An 18,378-nucleotide genomic window follows, 5' to 3' on the forward strand; every position below is an offset into this window, starting at 1 on the left:
CCATGATCGCAAACAAGTCAGTCTTTTTGTTTGTGGTGTCATGCTCCACTTCTCCTGATATCTCACTAAGTCTTTTGAGTCTTTTTGTGATTTTATCACAGGCATCCGAGTTTGCGATTCTTGATTGACCATCGTTTTTTTTCTTTAGCTTCAGCCATGCTTGTCGCCAGATTCTGTGAAAGGTTGGTATTGTTATCCGTTAATTTGGCCTCCATTAATTTGTTTTCTATAAGTTTCTCGTTAGAATTGTGTTTCATAGCTTCTCTGAGTTCCTTTGCACTGTTTGAATCCCTGTTCTTTGTTAGTATATTGTTAGAAAACGTAGCTTTTGGGGCCTGATTGGAACCCAAAAAAGACTGTTGCCTTGGTCGGCCAAAAGCAGGTGGGGTTCCAAAATGCCATCTCTTAAAGGGGGACGATAATGCCTTTTGGATCGCAAGGATTTTTTTTGGGGTGGATTGCAACTGATTTAGTGCCGGCTTGTGGAAGTCTGTTTCTTCCAGGGTACATTCCAAAAGGTCTGCATCAGATATCTCCCCTCCTTCAATTACTGTAGTTTTATTTTTCTTTATAGAAAAGAAGTTAGTCAAGGCCTCTTTTGCAGATTGTGGGGTTTGAGTCAGATTTGTGTTTTTACCCATTGATTTCAAATTTTCTGGTATTTTTGGTGAAGAACTCTTATGGTTTGATGCCTTAGTGAGATTGTTGTCCACAGATTTGTTCATTTTAGCCCACTCGTTCCCTAAATCATGTGGAGGTTTCAGCAGCCGTTTGGTTTTTAGGCGCAATCCTAAATTTCTTTTTTTTGTTTTTTGTAGTTCCTTGGGATTACTTCTGACGGTGGTGTGTCTTTAACCAGCTCTGGGTCTAACATTTCAGCTCCCGGCATGGTTTCTTCGGTGTCGGAGTCTGATGCTTCGATGGTAAGGTAAGAATGCTCAGATAGGTAGGTCTGCCATAATAGTAACTGGGTGGACTTCGATTGTGATTTTAATCACTTTCCTCCGGTCTTGGGCTGTGGGCAACTGCCCTGAATTTGCTGATTCACCCGCTGCAGTTTCAAGCGGCCAGAGCTTGCCTAGCACCCTCTCGGCCCCTCCCGCGGGAGACATGTGATGATGGCTTGGCGGGACATTCCTCATTTACTACGCCTTGAGCAGTCATTGATGCGAAGGCATCGGCTCAACCATCCCAGTCCCTGGGGAGTGCCCCCAGAGACCTGCAGTCCCGCTCCGGCACCTCTGGGACCGGGATCTGCCCAGGGCGTCTCCGCCACCGACTGGTGGCTCTGGGCCTCCCTCCTCATCCTCCTCCAACTCCAGCAACTGCGGCCCATCCACCCCCCATCACCAAAGGCAGGGAGTCGCAAGCAGCCGCCCCACCACCGAGCGGGCAGAAGGGGACAGCTCCACCCCACCAGCCAAGTCCAGGTTAGTTTCTGCTAGCTGCTTGAGTGGAGCCAGATGATCGTTTGTGTCCACGTTGTTTATCGATGGGTCGGTCGGGCCAATCGAGTTGTGGGTTTATTCGGCATGGGACGTGAGATGTATTATGGGTGTTGAAGTCAGTAGTTTCTTTGAGGGGCTGGAGACAATGATTTCTGCTGGTTGAGATGAAGACGATTCTCCTGTACGATTGGGAGTGGCGGAGTTGGCAGCCGAGGTGACAGCAGTCTGCGGCAGTCTGATTTCTTGTTTTCCTGCTGCTAGTCTGCTTACTACCTTTGTTTCCTGGAAGATGAGGAGTTTTGTTAAATACTCCACTGCACCGCGGAGCGGCCGCAGAGTTGGCAGCCAAGGTGACAGCAGTCTGCAGCAGTCTGCTTTCTTGTTTTCCTGCTTGCTGGTAGTCTGCTTACTACCTTTGATTCCTGGAAGAGGAGGAATTTTGTTAAATACTCCACTGCACCATGGAACGGCCGTAGATTTGGAAGCCCAGGTGACTGCAGTCTGTGGCAGTCTGCTTTCTTGTTTTCCTGCTAGTAGTCTACTTACTAACTTTGTTTCCTGGAAGAGGAGGATTGTGGGTTGTGGGTTGTCAGATGCTGTACAGTTATCAATCGGGTGACACATTCTGCAGTATGAACAATTACTTGATACACACCGAGCCATTCACTGCGTCGATAAGCAAGCATGATATGATATGATATGGCATTTATAATGCACCCACACACAAATGTTTAAATGCACAGTATAACTGTGGGTCATAGAAATTCATAAAGCTCCCTATCAAACAACCAAAATCCTTTAATAGCTAGAAAACAATGTTACATGTAGTATACCGTGAGCTTCAATGAAAGTCCCACAGGCATTCTTAAATTGTCAAAAACCCATTTGTAGCGATTCTGCCATCAGCTGTCCATTGGAGGGTGGCATCTGTTGGAGCATATGTTTGTGATACATAGAACAGTTGTGTGTCCACAGTGGGGTTTGCAGATAACACAACTTGCTTGGGGATATACTGCCTAGATGCTCTTTAAGTAAAGCCAACATTAATTGTTGTACACATCACTGGCAGGTTTCACATTAAATTGACAAACAGGAGTTTTCATTTTATTTCCTGCAAATAAGTGTAAATACATGTACATTATCTACATTCTCAATCTTCAAAGGTCAGTTTATGGGGCACTGTGCACATTGCTCTGCTGTACTGGTTTAGAAATGCTTCATCCCCCCACTTGAAAACCGTTTTTTTTCCAATTATGCTTCTGACACACAGCAGACACCCCCGTCTAAACTGCTTCATTTTCAGGAAGGGTGTATCCGACACTTGTATAGCCCACAATGTTTTAGACACAAATTGTTCTACCCCTTTATCAACACTTTGTTGGGTTAATAGCTTTATTATGTGCCTTATTTATACAAGACATTTAGGGCTCCACAAGTGACTTATTTTTTTGTAATGATTTATCCGTATAGGATATTTCCAAACATTCATGAGCCTGCAGCTGCAGATCGTCAATTTTATGCCCGACACAGCATCTGTAAAAGTGGTGTTTTAAACACCTTTTCACCACTACAGATGTGAATCCCTGAACTGCAAGGATATCAACCTAGGTCACAACCACTGTGTCCACATCATCTTTAACACTATCGGTGTCCATTTGCTAAATACATTCCTAACACAGTCTATTGTTCAATTCCCCCGGGTTTTCAATTTGATTTGAACAGCAAACACAATAAATATTGACAGTGTCTACTACAGTTTGGCACTCCTTATTGCCATACTTTTTATCAGTTAGAGGCTATAAACAAAATCAGAAACACAATGGGCCTCATTATGGTAAAACGGGCAGGATGCCGCCGGACTCATGGTGAATTACCGGTGCCGGACTTGCCAGAATTACCGGGGCATTACAGCCCCGGTTTTCTGGTACTTCTGGCACTGGCATTCTGTTACTTCCCATTCCGTGGTGACCCATATGACTCCAAGAGAATGGGGGCCGCGGAAAACACCAGCACCATGCAGTAATGGTGCTAGTGTTTCTGTGTCTATCTGCAGCCAATGGCGTTATGCCCGCCAGGACAGACATGGCAGGTGTAACACCAGACGGCCGCAGACCCCGTAGTTAGCTGGTCCAGAAAACAGTGCTGGGATGGTTTTACCAGCACTGTCAAATCCAGACCGGCTAACTTGTAATGAGGCCCATTGTTTTAATGCTGGGTTGATTGTCATACCCCTATAAAATACAAATGTTTGCTTTAAAAATATACTCACAGATTGACACGCTGTCTGATATCCAGGCTCAATGACTCCCCATTTTTCCCAAAGGTTCTGGGGTCAGGGTTACTCTCATTCACCATAAATGCATCACTCTCCATGACCATGGATTAATATCTGTTGTCTTCAGGTCCCATTTCACATGAACATGATCACACGGGCTCCAGACCCAGCATCGGCTCAAGAACCACGGCATCAGCACCAGTAGCCATTTCCAAATTAGCCATCTCTATGGTTGCACTCACCTGAGTGCTTTCAATGATATCTCCAACAGACCGCCCTATTACAGTGGCGATGAGAGGCAGTTGACTGCTGACAGAAAGTGTAGCCCTGTTTTCGCAGAGCTCCCTAGCTTCACATTCCTCAATCAAATCCTGAGAGTCCTGTATTAGATCAAGACTGCTTTATCTATCAATAAGATAACAAGGTGTATAACTATCATTGGATTCGCTGGAGCTGGAGAGGGCTATTTTCTCCTTATCGTAACTGCAGCTGTTCATAAGTACAGTTTCTGTGACACAACGCTGGCTAGCTCCCAAAAAGTCTGAAGAGCACACATGTTTTCAAGGGCTACAATAAAGGTTATATATCTGTGTTGTGCCACCCAGCCCCTAGTAGAGCCCTAGGACCTCATTACGAGTTTGGAGGTAGCCATTGTGATATTAGCTCCATGGCTGCCTCCAAACCGGGCTCCATTACCGGGTTCCTGCAATGAGGAATAAACGGGTAATTCCGATATGGGAGGACCTGGTAATTCCTCCTTGAAGGAACCATTCCCCATTCCCATTTGAGCCCCCATAGGGCTCAATGGGAATGGGGATGGAGGTAACAACAGGCACATTACATGTGTCCCGTTGTTACCTCCCTCTTCCCCTCGCGGGACCCAGAAAGACGCCTGGTTTTACCAGACGTCTGATCCGGGTCCCGCAAAGGGGAACTCGTAATCGGCCCTGACGGAATGAAGCGGGGCTGTCCCGTACCGGCCCCCTTCATTCCGTCAGAGCCAGGGTCGTAATGAGGCCCATAGTCTTGGAACTGCCCATAGACGTATACCTATTTATATCTAATACATTAAAGTTCTTATGATATGATATGATATGATATGGAATTTGTAACGCTCCTATACACAAGTGTTTCAAGGCGCGACAAAGCAAGGGAGGGGGAACAGAGGGAAAACAGACAACGATCCTACTAGGCCAGGTGTCATTCAGATTGTGCAAGTGCATGGGAAGGGGAGGGGGGAAAGTGCAGCGGGAGGGAGGTGGGTAAAGTGCAGTACATGGGATAATAGAATTAATAACAGTAGGTAAAGTACGGTCAACAGGTGGCAAGTGCACGGTTAAGTGCAGACATTGGGTGCCAAGTGCTGGTAGGGGGACTGTAGGGTTACAGAAACAGTTCCCAAATGTGAGGGTTGCCAGGAGGGCAGTGCAGGAAAGCAACTGGTGGGGTGGGGACCTGGGCCCGAGATCAGAGGGTGGCCAGGTAACCAGAGCAGTTTCTGTATCAGCCAGAAAGTCAGCATGGGAGAGGACAGAAAACAGAAGCAAAGAGAAAGGTTTTGAGGTGCTTCGGGAACCGGAGAAGATTCTCCTCAAGTTTCAGGGAGGTAGGGAGGCTGTTCCAGAGGGATGCCCAAGCCAAAGAAAGAGATCTACCACCAAATTGTTGCTTGGAGAAGCAACTGACCCTGAGGGAGTTGGAGGCGGTTGAGCGAAGAGCTCGAGAAGGAAGATATTTTGGAAGAGAGAGTTGAAAGTATAGAGGTCCCAGGCCCCAGAAGGCCTTATGGACAATGCACATGGTTTTGAACTTAATCCTCGAAGCCACTGGGATCCAGTGCAGACATTTCAGTCCTTGAGAGATACGATCCCTGGGCTCGAGGCCAAGGACAAGTCTTGCAGTCCTGTTCTGGATGAGTTGCAGAGGGTGGAGGGTAGAAGCAGGCAGATTTAGAAGGAGGCTGTTGCAATAGTCAAGCCTAGAGAGAACCAGAGCTCTGGAGACAGTGACCTTCTGGGGGAAGGAGAGGAAAGGAAAAATACCTTTGAGAAGGTGCAGCTGTTAGTGTGACTTCTTAGAGGCATCAGAGATGTGGGGAGAGAAGGAGAGTGAGGAGTCGAAGATGACCCCGAGGTTTTTTGCCTCACAGGTGAGAACAGGAGGAGGAAGAGAGGCCGGCCATAGAGTGACAGGAAAGGAGGGCGCGGGTGTGCCGATGAGGAGAATCTCAGTCTTACTGGCATTAAGGCAGAGATAATTGGCAGCACACCACTCCTGGATGGCGGACAGACAGTCAGAGAAGAGGGAGGAGAGGTGGCTGAGGGCAGCTTGAAAATGAGCTGAGTGTCATCCGCATATCACTGGAAGTTGGGGCAGATCGATGCAATGTGGTGGGCAAGAAGTTCCAGGTATAGGTTGAACAGCCAGGGAGAGAGGTTAGACCCATGTGGAAGGTAGAGATATAAATGGAGGAGAGGAAGGAACCAAGTTGAACCTGGGAGGGTCGATCACAGAGGAAAAAAGTCAGCCACGCCAGCGCCTGACAGGTGATCTCCAGGTTATCGCGGAGATGGTTGAGCAGGATGGTATGGTTAACCGTATCAAAGGCAGAAGAGAGATCAAGTAAGATGAGGACACAGAGGGTGTTGGAATCAAGGTTGGAGAGCAGGTCTTCACGCATGTTCAGGAGAGCAGTTTCCATGCATCTGGCGGCTCTGAAGTCAGACTGGTGATCATGGAGACAACCAACAGATTCAGTGTGGAGATTGAGCTGGGAGATGGCCAACTTTTCCAAGAGTTTGCCCAGAAAAGGGGTGATGGAGATTGGGCGATAGTTAGCCGGGCAGAACGGGTTGGCAGAGGATTTCTTAAGATGAGGGTGCATAAGAGCGTACTTATGGTGGGAAGGGAATACTCCAGTGGTGAAGGAGTGGTTGCAGAAGTCGGCCCAGGCAGGAGCCAGAGAGTCAATGTGGTCCTTGAGGGTTTTGGGGAACAGGGATGAACCTGTTTTGATGAGACTTCAATAGATCATACATGTCTAGAAACCTTGTCTGGGGAGAAACGGGGAAAGGCAGAGAAGGAAGGAGGAGAGGAGGCCGAAGTAGGTCCAAAGGAAGAGCAGGGAATAGAGGGAGGAAGGGGAGAGGAGGATAGAGAGGACAGGATGTCCTGAGTTTTTGAGATGAAATGAGAAGCCAGTGCCGTGCAGAGGATCTGGGAGGGGACAGGAGAGGTAGAGACTGCGGCAGGATTGGCCAGTTCCTTGCAGATTTTAAAAAGTTCAGCCGAGTTGTTAGATGCCGCAGAGATGCAGGCTTGGATGTGGGCTCCCTTCTTGGTGAGGACTGAGAGTCGGTATTGCCTTTGGAGCAGGGGGCAGGTCAGTTTGTCAGAGGATGTGCATGAAGCGGCCATTCCCTCTCAGTCACCGTGCACTTGCGTTTGAGGGTGACGAGGTCAGAGTCGTACCAGGAGTTGAATTTAGCGTCAGGCGGATCCTCATGAGAGGGGCCAGCGCATCGAGTGTATTAGATATAGCAGAGTGGATCATGGAAAGGGCTGTGTCAGGGTGTGAGTCAGCTAAAGGGGGAGAGCGGAGAAAGAGGCAGCAAAAGCCTCAACTGACATGCGCTTCATGGGTCAGATGACCAAGAAGGTGGGTGGCAGTGTTAGACTAGGCTTGGCCTGAGGGGTAGAGAGGGTGAGCTGGGAGGAAAGGAGAAAGTGATCACTCCAGGAGAGAGGAGTGGTGAGAGGGATGCCAAATGCCATATCATAAAGGGGAAGGTCTGAGGAGATCAGAACATCCAGAGTGTTCCCTGCAGAGCGAGTCGGGCTTGAGGGGAGAAAAGAGAGTGAGAGAGAATTGCATAGGTCACGAAAGAGTCCAGAGGAGGGACATGAAGCATCCAGGTGGATGTTGAAGTCTCCAAGGAGGAGGGGCTTAGTGGTCGAGACTAGGAGGGAGGAGGAGAGGTCGGCCCACTCAGAGGGGAAGGAGGAGATCTGAACCGGTGGCCAATAGATAGTAGCCACAGTAAAGGAATGGCAAGGAGAGAGAGAGAGCCTGCAGGCGAAGGCATTCAAAAGAGGAGTAGGCCTGCATAGGAATGACAGAGGCAGGAATACACTCGGGGAAGATCAGGGCTACGCCCCCTCCGGAGCGGTTGGACCTGGGCTCATATACAATGCATATACAATTAATGTAGCATTTATATTAAAAAAGGTTGGAGTGCAATCAGACTTATAGGGGTTCAAATATATTTTAATGTATGCCCTACATCAGGGTTCTTATCAATTTTATATACAGTTTTTATTTTAAAAAACTGTGGGGTCAATTACATTTTTTGCAGTTCAATCAAATGTATAAGGGTTCGGGGCTGTCAAAAATGGGCGTGGCCAAATGTCAACTGAATCGCTTAAAGAAAGCTATCCCACCTTACTACTAACCTTTGTTTACACAAGGGTATACGTGCCATACATTACCTGCTCTCAGGACTAGCCCCAAAGGCAGGCGTTCCGCGGGACACGCTATCAACCGTTCAGTCAGTTTAGGCCTGGTGGACATCCATCCTAGGAAGTCAACATTTACTCATCTGTTTCTCAAATTTAGGAGTGACAAAGTTCTAGGTCTGGTGCATTCTTACTACAACAAACATGGGCAAGCCTCCATGGCCCCTATAACCTCACTAAAGGAGATTATTGAATAACATTTTGAATTAGTGAAATCCACCAACCCAGTAATAATATGTGGCATATTTAATCTTTGACTCTGTACAGGTGAGGATCTGCTGCAAGACAATGAAGAGGAAGTGGCACTATGTTTGTCAAAACCTATTCTGGCAGATCCCTCAATCTCAGACAGTGTGCTCTTCTTGTGGTAGATCTTATTAGGAGGACCTGCTCACCAGCATCTGATAATTATACTTTCAATAATGGCAGATTTAAGAGTATAAGAATTAAATATGGATACCTGTTTTATGGTGGTGCAGCATATACTGTTTTGAGGTTTCTGGAAGGAGCAAAAGCAATCATAATCCACTTCGGATTGAATGGGCTTGGGGTGGAGGGAGGAATCACCCCGGTACTCATTTAACTTCTGATCTAGCCAAGAAGGGCACTAAGGTAGTACACTGGGTGAATGAAGGGAAGCTTGTCCACATAATAGGGTTAATATCTCCACTAAAGAAGAGATACTAACTTGTTTAGACTTGTAGGCTAAACCAGAATAGATAGTAGCATATGTTTTTATGGTAATTCGGACCTGTCACATGGTCTGGAGATCCCCATGTCCTAGAGAACAACACAATAAAATAATAAGGACATCCTGGCTATCAAAACTATGCAAGGGTAAAAGGAAAGCATTAACAGTATCCCTCAACAAAGCTTCGAGATATTGGAGTTATTAGAGCGAGGCAGAGAGTTGTCAAGAAGGAATTGTCTAAAAGAAGCGTGGAGTTTGCAACTGAGAAGAAATATATGAAGCTGCAGGGAAAGGGCAAGTATTGAACCCACATCCGAAAGAGAGACCATATCCGCAGAGGATCAAATGGGCCCTATCACCATGGTCTATGTGATTTCCAGGCAATAGGCAAACATGTCACAGGGATTGATGGCATTACCAATGACATTTTTCTCTGCCAGCCTGATCTGTGGGTGCCAGTCCTGGTCTGTGCCTTTAATGGACTTATCTTTATAAATGTATTACCTCCTAGTTGGAAAATTGGGGCCACAGAATGATGGCGCAGATCCATCAGAAGGAGCTCAAAAACCACCTAATTCAAACAAATAAACATTTTAAAATTGTAAGCAGCAATGGTTTTAAGCATCAGGGAGAATGGGTTGTAAATAAACCATTGTAACTAAATACTAGGGCAATGAGAGTACAAAGGGGTTTTGTTGAACCGATTTTGAATCTCCATTGGACCTGATGCAAATGTATGTTGTCTAATACGAATGCGGCATGGCGTAATTGACAATGATTACAATTTTTAATTGCCGATATTTTGAGATGAAAAAGTGGCTCGATTTGAGACGAGAATACTACATGAAGGTGTTTAGCATCTTCAAATGTCAGAAGGGAGTAGGCGGTGCAGGTAGGTGGTTTGTTTGTCCGACGCTTAGTTACATTGTATGGCACCACCACTACCAAGTTAAAGAGGGTAATCCCTTACCCACACATTCTTGGTTATGTCATTGCAGGATTGAATTAGCTGCACCAATTCCAATTGAGGATGGAGAAAATTCCCATTGTGCAATTGAGGAGTAGCTAACGGTAATTGTTTTGCTCAGGATATAAATACAGGGGAAAATGACAGGGGTTGATGGATTTTGGATAGTTTTGTGAAATAGAAGGATTTTTAATTGATTTTTGCATATGTTTTTTAGACAAAGATAAAGACTATTCGAAAATGTGTTTTGAAGAAGAGATTTTATACACCATGGGCCTCATTACGAGGTAGGAGGTAGCCATGGCGCTATTAGGGCCATGGCTACCTTCTTACCGCATTCCGGGTCCGGGTTCTCGGAATAGGGACTTACTGGGTTATTCCAACCTTGGAGGCCCCGGTAAATCCCCATTCTGAGAACCATTCCACATTCCCATTTGGGCCCCCATAGGGCTCAATGGGAATGGAGATGGAGCTAATAACGGGCCCGCTAAAAGCGGGCCCGTTATAAGCTCCCTGGTTCCTTAGCGGCTCCCGCTAAGGGCCTCGGAAAACGGAGGTAACAGGTTACCGGCACTGGCACCCTTACCGGTGCCGGCAACCCCTTACCTCCAACCTCATAATGAGGCATGTTTGAAACAGTCTGGTCCTGAAGAAGAAGCACATCAATGCTATTGTAGCTCTATATGTTGATTGGTCAAAACTAGAATAAGGGAAGTTCAAAGTAAAATATCAGGAGCCATATGCACCTCTGAACTACCTTTAGTTGACGAGGACTGTAATGAATGAAATCTGTTGAACATTCATTGGTATTTAAATAATAGGTGTTTTTAGATGGGACATGTGCAACAAAAAGAAAAAAAGTTTAATGTTGCACAGTAGAGAAAGCTGAGTTGCACTTTATGCATAAATGCACTTTCTAGGCACCATTTTTGCACAATATTCTGTTAATGCTGTACATGATTGAATATTTGATATTGTCCTTGTTTAATATGTATTTGATAGATTGTCCATTTTTATTATGAATTAATAAACATGCTATATTCACATAATTGCTCGGACTGATCCATGGCCCCTGTTTAAGCCCTTACAAATTAAAATTTGAAGTTATTGTCTTGTGAGACACCACTTCTGATAGAATATACTTTTATTGTTCCCCAGGTGTCTGTGTTGAAAGGGGATTCCCCCACATAGTTCAGAGCAGTAAACATTAGGCAGGCGTCAGGTTGTATTTTTAGATTTGCCAAAACTATTCAGCATTATCAGGCCGAACACATGCTGTCAATATATAAAGGAAAGCAATCCCAGCAGGGATGTATAAGAGCAGCATTGGTTGATAAGGTTATCTGGATTGCCTACAGAAAGCAGAACATCAATTCCTAATGTTGGGATGGTCAGGAGAGGGCCCCACAATCCATAGGGATTCATGTTGTGCATGACATAATTTTGACTGATGGTGCGCCAAACGGGTTGCGATGTTGCAATTTCATATGTATCCAGTGTAGTTAATTATTTTTTTAATGTAATTTGTTTTTATTAAGATCCATGTTTTAAACATACAGAACAAAATAATTCTCCCTAACCAAGTGAAACAAGAAAATGGATCAAAACGTTTTTTACATTTTATATTTTGCTAGAAAAATGATAGTGTAAGAAATAGATGATGAAGGAAGTAATGCAAGATAGAGATAGGACCTACCTCTCTTTCCCTCCCCCCCTGTCTCCTGCCTCAGTTAATTTTGAATGGCAAATGACACATTAGTGTTACTTTTTGGTTAAAGTTGATACATATTAGATTGCACATGTGTAAAAAGATAAAATGCTGAAAACCATAAAATGAAATAGGGTAATTCAAACATCAAGTGCTATGGAGAGTCCTTATGCTGGTACAAGGAATTTGATAATCTATATATAAGAGACAGGGCCTGTCCTGAAGAACCCATTGTAAAGGAAAAATAGTATGTATTAAACATGCATGCACACTGAGTAAACACATAAATGGGGTTTATGAATCTACATATAGTCAGCTTTTTACATGAACAGATTAAAAAACGGCAGTCCGGGTTTGACCTCAGAGGCCAGAGGATGAATAAATAAGTAACTACAACCTTAGTGATTGTCAGCTCAGACATCCATAATCACTGCTGCCCCAATGTTCATTCCTGGTACATCAAAAAATCGACCACAGATCTGGTTTTCTCTGACTTTTCTGGTGCCATTGTTTCTGAAGCACAGCTTTGCACTTTCCAAAGGCACTAACTGCAAAGGTCCACCTTTATCTTCAACCCATGTCAGTAGTTTAGCAAGTTTTGGCCACTGAGGCTTGCATTTATGCTGTACTATGTCAATGGTTGGCTGATAGAAACCAATGACTACCTAGACTCTGCAGATAACACTCCTTCTTCCAATCCATCTGGTGAAAGCACTGATCCCCAAATCTGCATCTGGCCTCTGTTCTTCCATCTACACATTTCTTCTGCAGCCTTTCTGGACTCTCCAGTCTTATGTTTACTTCCCATCTAATTCCAGCTCCTTTCACTCTGGGCTTTTTCTATCTAATCACATGATTCTTAGTATGCATCCTCAGTATTGTCTTTGTGTCTTGAACATAATCATCTTCTTCTGGATCTGTCCATTCCTTTGCTCGTTTAAGATAGGCTGTTAGACCCATGAACTGACCTCTTATACAGCAGAGTGCTATGTGTGATAGACAATGTGCAGTCTGGACGTCTATTTCAATAGCTATGAAGATCTTAGACTTCCCCATGCTATAAGAAAGGAGTTTACATACAAATCATTCCTCCTTCGAGGACCTCCTTCCCACTTCTTTCATATGCTAATAGCATGTGTTATTCCCCAAGTGTGCTGTACTATACAAGTAGTCATTCAACTCATGATCATCCTCCCTAGCACTTCTCTTAGGTCTCATTCTTTTCTTATGAGCTTTTATAATCATCTCATGAAGTAAGTCAGCATAATTCCTTCTTACTGGACCTATCACAGAAACATTTGTCAGAGGATGTGGTGTTTTTACATGTGCTAGCTGTGTAGGAGAATGTTCCAGAAGCCTCATCCTAATAACATAATGTGCAGGCATCAAAGAGTTCTGTATAATCTCCATATGTGACCTTCCCCCAAAAGGAAACCTAGATATATCTATCTTAGGACTAGGTGCCTTTGAATGTACCTCTAGAGTAGGGAAAATTACATAAGGTCTCGGCTGTCTGGTAGTTCCCACATCTGTTCCCTCCTTCTGCACAGGAAGACACACAGATATTTTCTTTGCTTGGATCCAAATAGTAAGCAGTACATACTGCAAGCGAAATAAGGATCACAATAAACAAATGCATGTATAGATAACATATAGATAGGCCCACTGCATGCAGCAGTAGCTCCTTGCTCGTTGTGGTGGCATCTCATTGTTGGCTACATTATCGTTGCTGTCTATAGTACCCATTCTTCATCTTTTTAAGCAAGGAAAAAATGAACTTTATTTGGGTATCCTCATACAATACTCTGGCAATATCCGGATCTGCTCCACAAGTTCTTCAAACAGCTGGCTGATAACAGAACGATTAACAGGGTTCCAGATGTGCAACAACAAGTCATACGTAGCAATTCCTTAAGTGTCACTGTATTCATCAGATCTCTCAAGAAAGTGCGAACGTCAGTTTGTCTTCCAACAAGATGTGAGCATTCCTCAATGAAATAATAGAAGACCATTCCAACCAGTCTTTAGGGGCAATTATGTTTTCCCTACTGTACTCAGGAAGCTGGAGAACATGTTCTTTTATGGCTGCAAGCAATCTCCTACCAATTGGACCGTTCTTAGGATCTTGCAGGAAATTTCAAATGTCAAAAGCTCTCCCCACCAACGAAGGGCATGAACCAAGAATGTTGAGAATATAAGCAAGGATGATCCGATGAACCTTGTCATTGTACACCACCATGGGCACCCCCAAAGAGAAACTCAGTCTAGAAAGGAATCAGGGAACTGTTCCCTCTTCCAGTCGTGAAAAAGGAACTCCAGATCTGGAATTCTTTCTTTCTCAATCAAGACTTAAACATGTCTCAGTCAAACGTCAACAGGCTCCTGTGGCTCAAGAACAAATAGCTTTCTAGCAGTCCTTTTTTCCAGTAGTTTAAAAGAGTGTCCTGAAACAAGCCACAGTCCAAAAGCATTATTCTTGATTCCTCTGCTCCATTAGGAAAGGGCAATTCTGAAAAAGGTTACTCTTGGGGTGTATTCATGCGCCCAGTTGTTTAATTTCTATTGACAGAAATGAAAAGATCACACGCAGTATGTGTTTGCTTCACACTGTATTGATTTCATATAGAAATGTAATGACCTTTGGTGATGACACGTGTTTCGACGTATAAAACGTCTTTTTCAAATCAGGGCCAATAGTTATTGTTGCATCAAATATCCTTCACAGTCTTTTCATCCAGTCATGGGCTAATCCCTGATCTCCGTTCTGCTCACGTAGTGCCTTCCTGTCCTCGTCCTTCTTCCCCGTCATGGATGTTGCCTGCACGTGCTGAGGTTCTTCCCCGATGTTTGCTTCCGACTGGGGAGGAGGTGAAGGGGATTCAACAGTGTTGATCTTTGCGAGGACACCCCTCACAACTCCATCTAGAACTAGAACTAATGCCCAGAAACAGCAGAATTGATAAGAAAGGAGTTACATGATTACTTAACATGTATGACTACAAATATCTCTGTCATTTCAGATCAGCTCAAGCGAAAGGGGTGTGGGGCTCAAAACACAGATGGAGACAATACAACAACCAGATGTGAAGAATTTCATCTTCCCAAACTTTTTCCCGGTCATCAGATCCTGATCAGGAATTTTACGAGGAAATGGCACAAGCCACGCTTTAAAGGCCCGTTTATCATGGAGAATGTGACGCCGTCAGCAGTGAAAGTACTAGGAAGACTTGCATGGATATTTCTTGGCGACATCTGCCTCCCTGTCACTATTTCATGGGGCATAAATAAGATGGTGGTGGGAACCTGGTTGATTTCTCAATGCATACAATGCCAGTGGTAGGCAATGTAACCATCCTTTCTTCAATGTAAGCTTTAATTTGGCTATCCTTTCTTTAAGCAGGCTGTTGAGTCTCTCACAGACCCTGTTTGCTTGCGGGTGATCCGATAAAAACTTGTGCTTCATACTAAGCAACAATCTTATCTGTTTAAAGACTTCATTGACAAAATGAGGGACATTATCTGATCTCAGTACTTCACATATTCCCCATCGAGGAAACACTTCTCATACTAAAAATGTTGCTATGCAGGTGAAATCTGTATGTGTACATGGATCAGCCTCAATGCACCTTGAGAAGGAAAATACTACTACAATCTGTCTTGAAAAGGGGTATTTTTTTCCCGGGAACAGCCCTTATCACCATAAATGACCCTATTTCACCCATATACAGGTCCGATCGTTCCAAGCAATTAACTCATCACTGGAGAAGTCACACCTTTAGCATAAATTTAGCATTTATTAGACATAAAGTATAATATAAACAGAACAGTACATTTAGCAGCGATTTGGGAAATAATAATGCAAGAGAAATCACAAAACTTAGAACACAGTCACTTTCCTTGTATTAGCGTTTCCTCATTAGTGTTGGGTGATACTGGTCACTTTCCACGAGATGACAGCACCACAAGGAGCCACAAGGCACATCGATCTCCGGGCACACGCTCCACGGCAGTCCACGATTGAATCTCACCCTAAGTCATAGTTGCATTTGCATTTTGTAATCTCATGTCAGTCAACGTGACACACTATTCCAGAAGAGAGGAGTTGAAATAATATGCATCGCAATTAACCCCTACTGAGCAAGCTTTACTGGCCCTGTGCATCAATAGCTAGTGGCATAGTGCCTTGACTACAAAACCTGGCTATCCAAGCTCTATAATGCTTTAAGCACTCAAATACAGGTCTCTATTAGCTACTAAACTTGGGCCTCTGCCCTGCCTTTCTATACACAATGCAACCTTCCTTTCCTTTGAAGCCTGAATATTTCAATGTAGCTCCTCATGCTATTAATGTAGGCACTACCATCACAACACATTTCTTCTATAAAAGTGTGTTTCAGCATTTAGCACATACTTTGAATAAACTATTAGTCTTGGCTGTTAATGCAGCCCTCTAATGGACTTATCAGGCTAATGCACCTAAAGAAAATGCACGAAAATGCATTTTCCTTTCCACTACACAATCATATATCTGTATCCATTACAGACATGCAGCATGTTGACATAGTCGATGTGTAAATGCTGAAAGGGACCACTAGGTCTCGGGATAACTCCTCTAACTGTACGCAGTGTGTGCCCAGCAGTAAACATTTGAAATACGATGCAGTTTACTACATAAAATGCAACATGCTCTACCAAATTTGGTACAAACCAATCTTTCGCAATTGTTGCGGCGATGCTCTCTCTAGTGACATGTGCAGGGTAGTGCAGCTGTACCAATGCCACCCTTAATAAGGCTACAGGCGTCACCGGTTTACCAGTGCTTTCCTGTCGCTATAATGCTTCAGAAGGAGTTAAAGAACACCCTCTCTGTGTCCACAGGTCTTTCTCATCCTTAGGCACTTCCCCATGAATTTCCATTAGCTGAGTCTTAGACAAGTTGTAATAACTATCAGACACACTCATCATCACTACCATGCGGTCATTCACATCAGTCGTATCAAATTTCATAATGTTATCTGAACATGCAATACATTTTGCTTCCTCATCTGCAGCTTGATTTCCATGCGAGCTAAAGTCTGCCCTTTTAGTGTGAGCTGCGCACTTAACGACTGAAATGGCTACTGGGAGTTGTAGTGCTCTAATGAGTCTGTCCAATAAGGCAGCATGTTGCACTGGAGTGCTGTCTGCTCTGAGGTCGCCCCTCCTTTTCCAATGTGCTAGCGATGCGTGCACTGTCGACGTCACGTAGGTAGAGTCACTGTACACGTTACTTCCTGGTCTGCGTGATTCTCGCGTGTGACAATCAGCGTCACAAATTGACAGCAGTCATGCACTTATCAATACTTCAAACTCTCCATTGGCTGTGTGCTTTACCACAGCGGCACGAGTATATCGCTGTCCGTCATTTTGATCGATCCTTGAAGAACTGTCAATAAAGAGAATCTCCCCAGCTGCCAAAGCATTTCCTTTCACCCTCGGGATCTCATCATAGAATTCCTCAAAGTTCAAGCAATCATGTGCATGCTCGTCCTCTGCCAGTGGTTCTGCTACAAACATGGCAGGGTTCACCATTCTAACTCGAACTATTTTAATCTCTGGATTCGATATGATCACCTCGTAGGCAGAAGCCCTTTGAGAAGTCAACGTACCTTTAAGTTTTTCCAAAATGTCAAACAAAGCATGTTCAACAAATAACATCATGGTACACTCAATTACTATGCTGGCAGCCTTCTAGATGGCGAACGTGGCGGCTGCCAAAGATGGTTTGCAAGGAATGTTACCCCTCATTACTGGGTCTAAAATCCCGCTGTAATATGCGAGGGGCTTGTACCCCAATGTAGTTCTCTGTGTGAGTACTGCTGTCATGATTGTGCCATTCGTGTGCGAGAATAAGAAGAATTCTTCAGCATAATTGGGAATTCCTAAAACTGGAGCTGTGCACATTGCTTTATTCAACTCTTCAAATCCGTCCTCCATTTCCTCAGTCCAGACAATCTATCCTGAGTTGCATGTGCTTTTTTCAGAGCCTGCAACAAGGGCCTTATATATCTACTGTAATGAAAGACCCATGCTCTTACATAATTACATAATCCCAAAAATGTTTGCATGTGCTTTATCGTGTGTGGCTTTGCTGTTTTCAAAATAGCATCATCTCTCTCAGGAGTAATTTTCTTTCCTTCATGCAAAATGAACTGACCTATATACAACACTTCTTCATGACAATACTGCACTTTCTCCTTGTCTACTTTATATCCTTTCTCTGCGAGAATAGTCATTAGCTGAACTGAATCACGTCTGCACTCTTCCTCTGAAGTTCTACAGACTAATTTGTCATCTACATATTGCAACACAATACTTTGAAATCAATATTGCTTAAATCCATCTGCAGGACTCTATTGAAAAATCGCTTCGGACTCACAGTACCCCTGAGGTAATCTTGTGCTTTTTAACTTCTTTTGTCTGAACATAAATGACGTCAGATCTTGAGAGGATTGAGAAGAACTGATTTTTCAAGTCAATCACAGTGAAATATTGTGCCTCAACTGGGCTACTTCATAAGATTGTCGCTGGATTAGGAACTAGAGGGAACTCAGGCTCTAAAATCTGGTTAATCGGGTGTAAATCATGAATTAAACTCCATGATCCCCCTTTACTTTTTGCACAGTATTACACTGTGACTCTGATGTCACTAAGATACATAGGGCCTCATTCCGAGGTTGGAGGTAAGGTACAAACCATGCCGGTAATGATTTACCGGCATGGATTTCCGCTCCA

Source organism: Ambystoma mexicanum, chromosome 10, assembly GCF_040938575.1.
Source record: "Ambystoma mexicanum isolate Mex_15411 chromosome 10, UKY_AmexF1_1, whole genome shotgun sequence".
NCBI classification, from domain to species: domain Eukaryota; kingdom Metazoa; phylum Chordata; class Amphibia; order Caudata; family Ambystomatidae; genus Ambystoma; species Ambystoma mexicanum.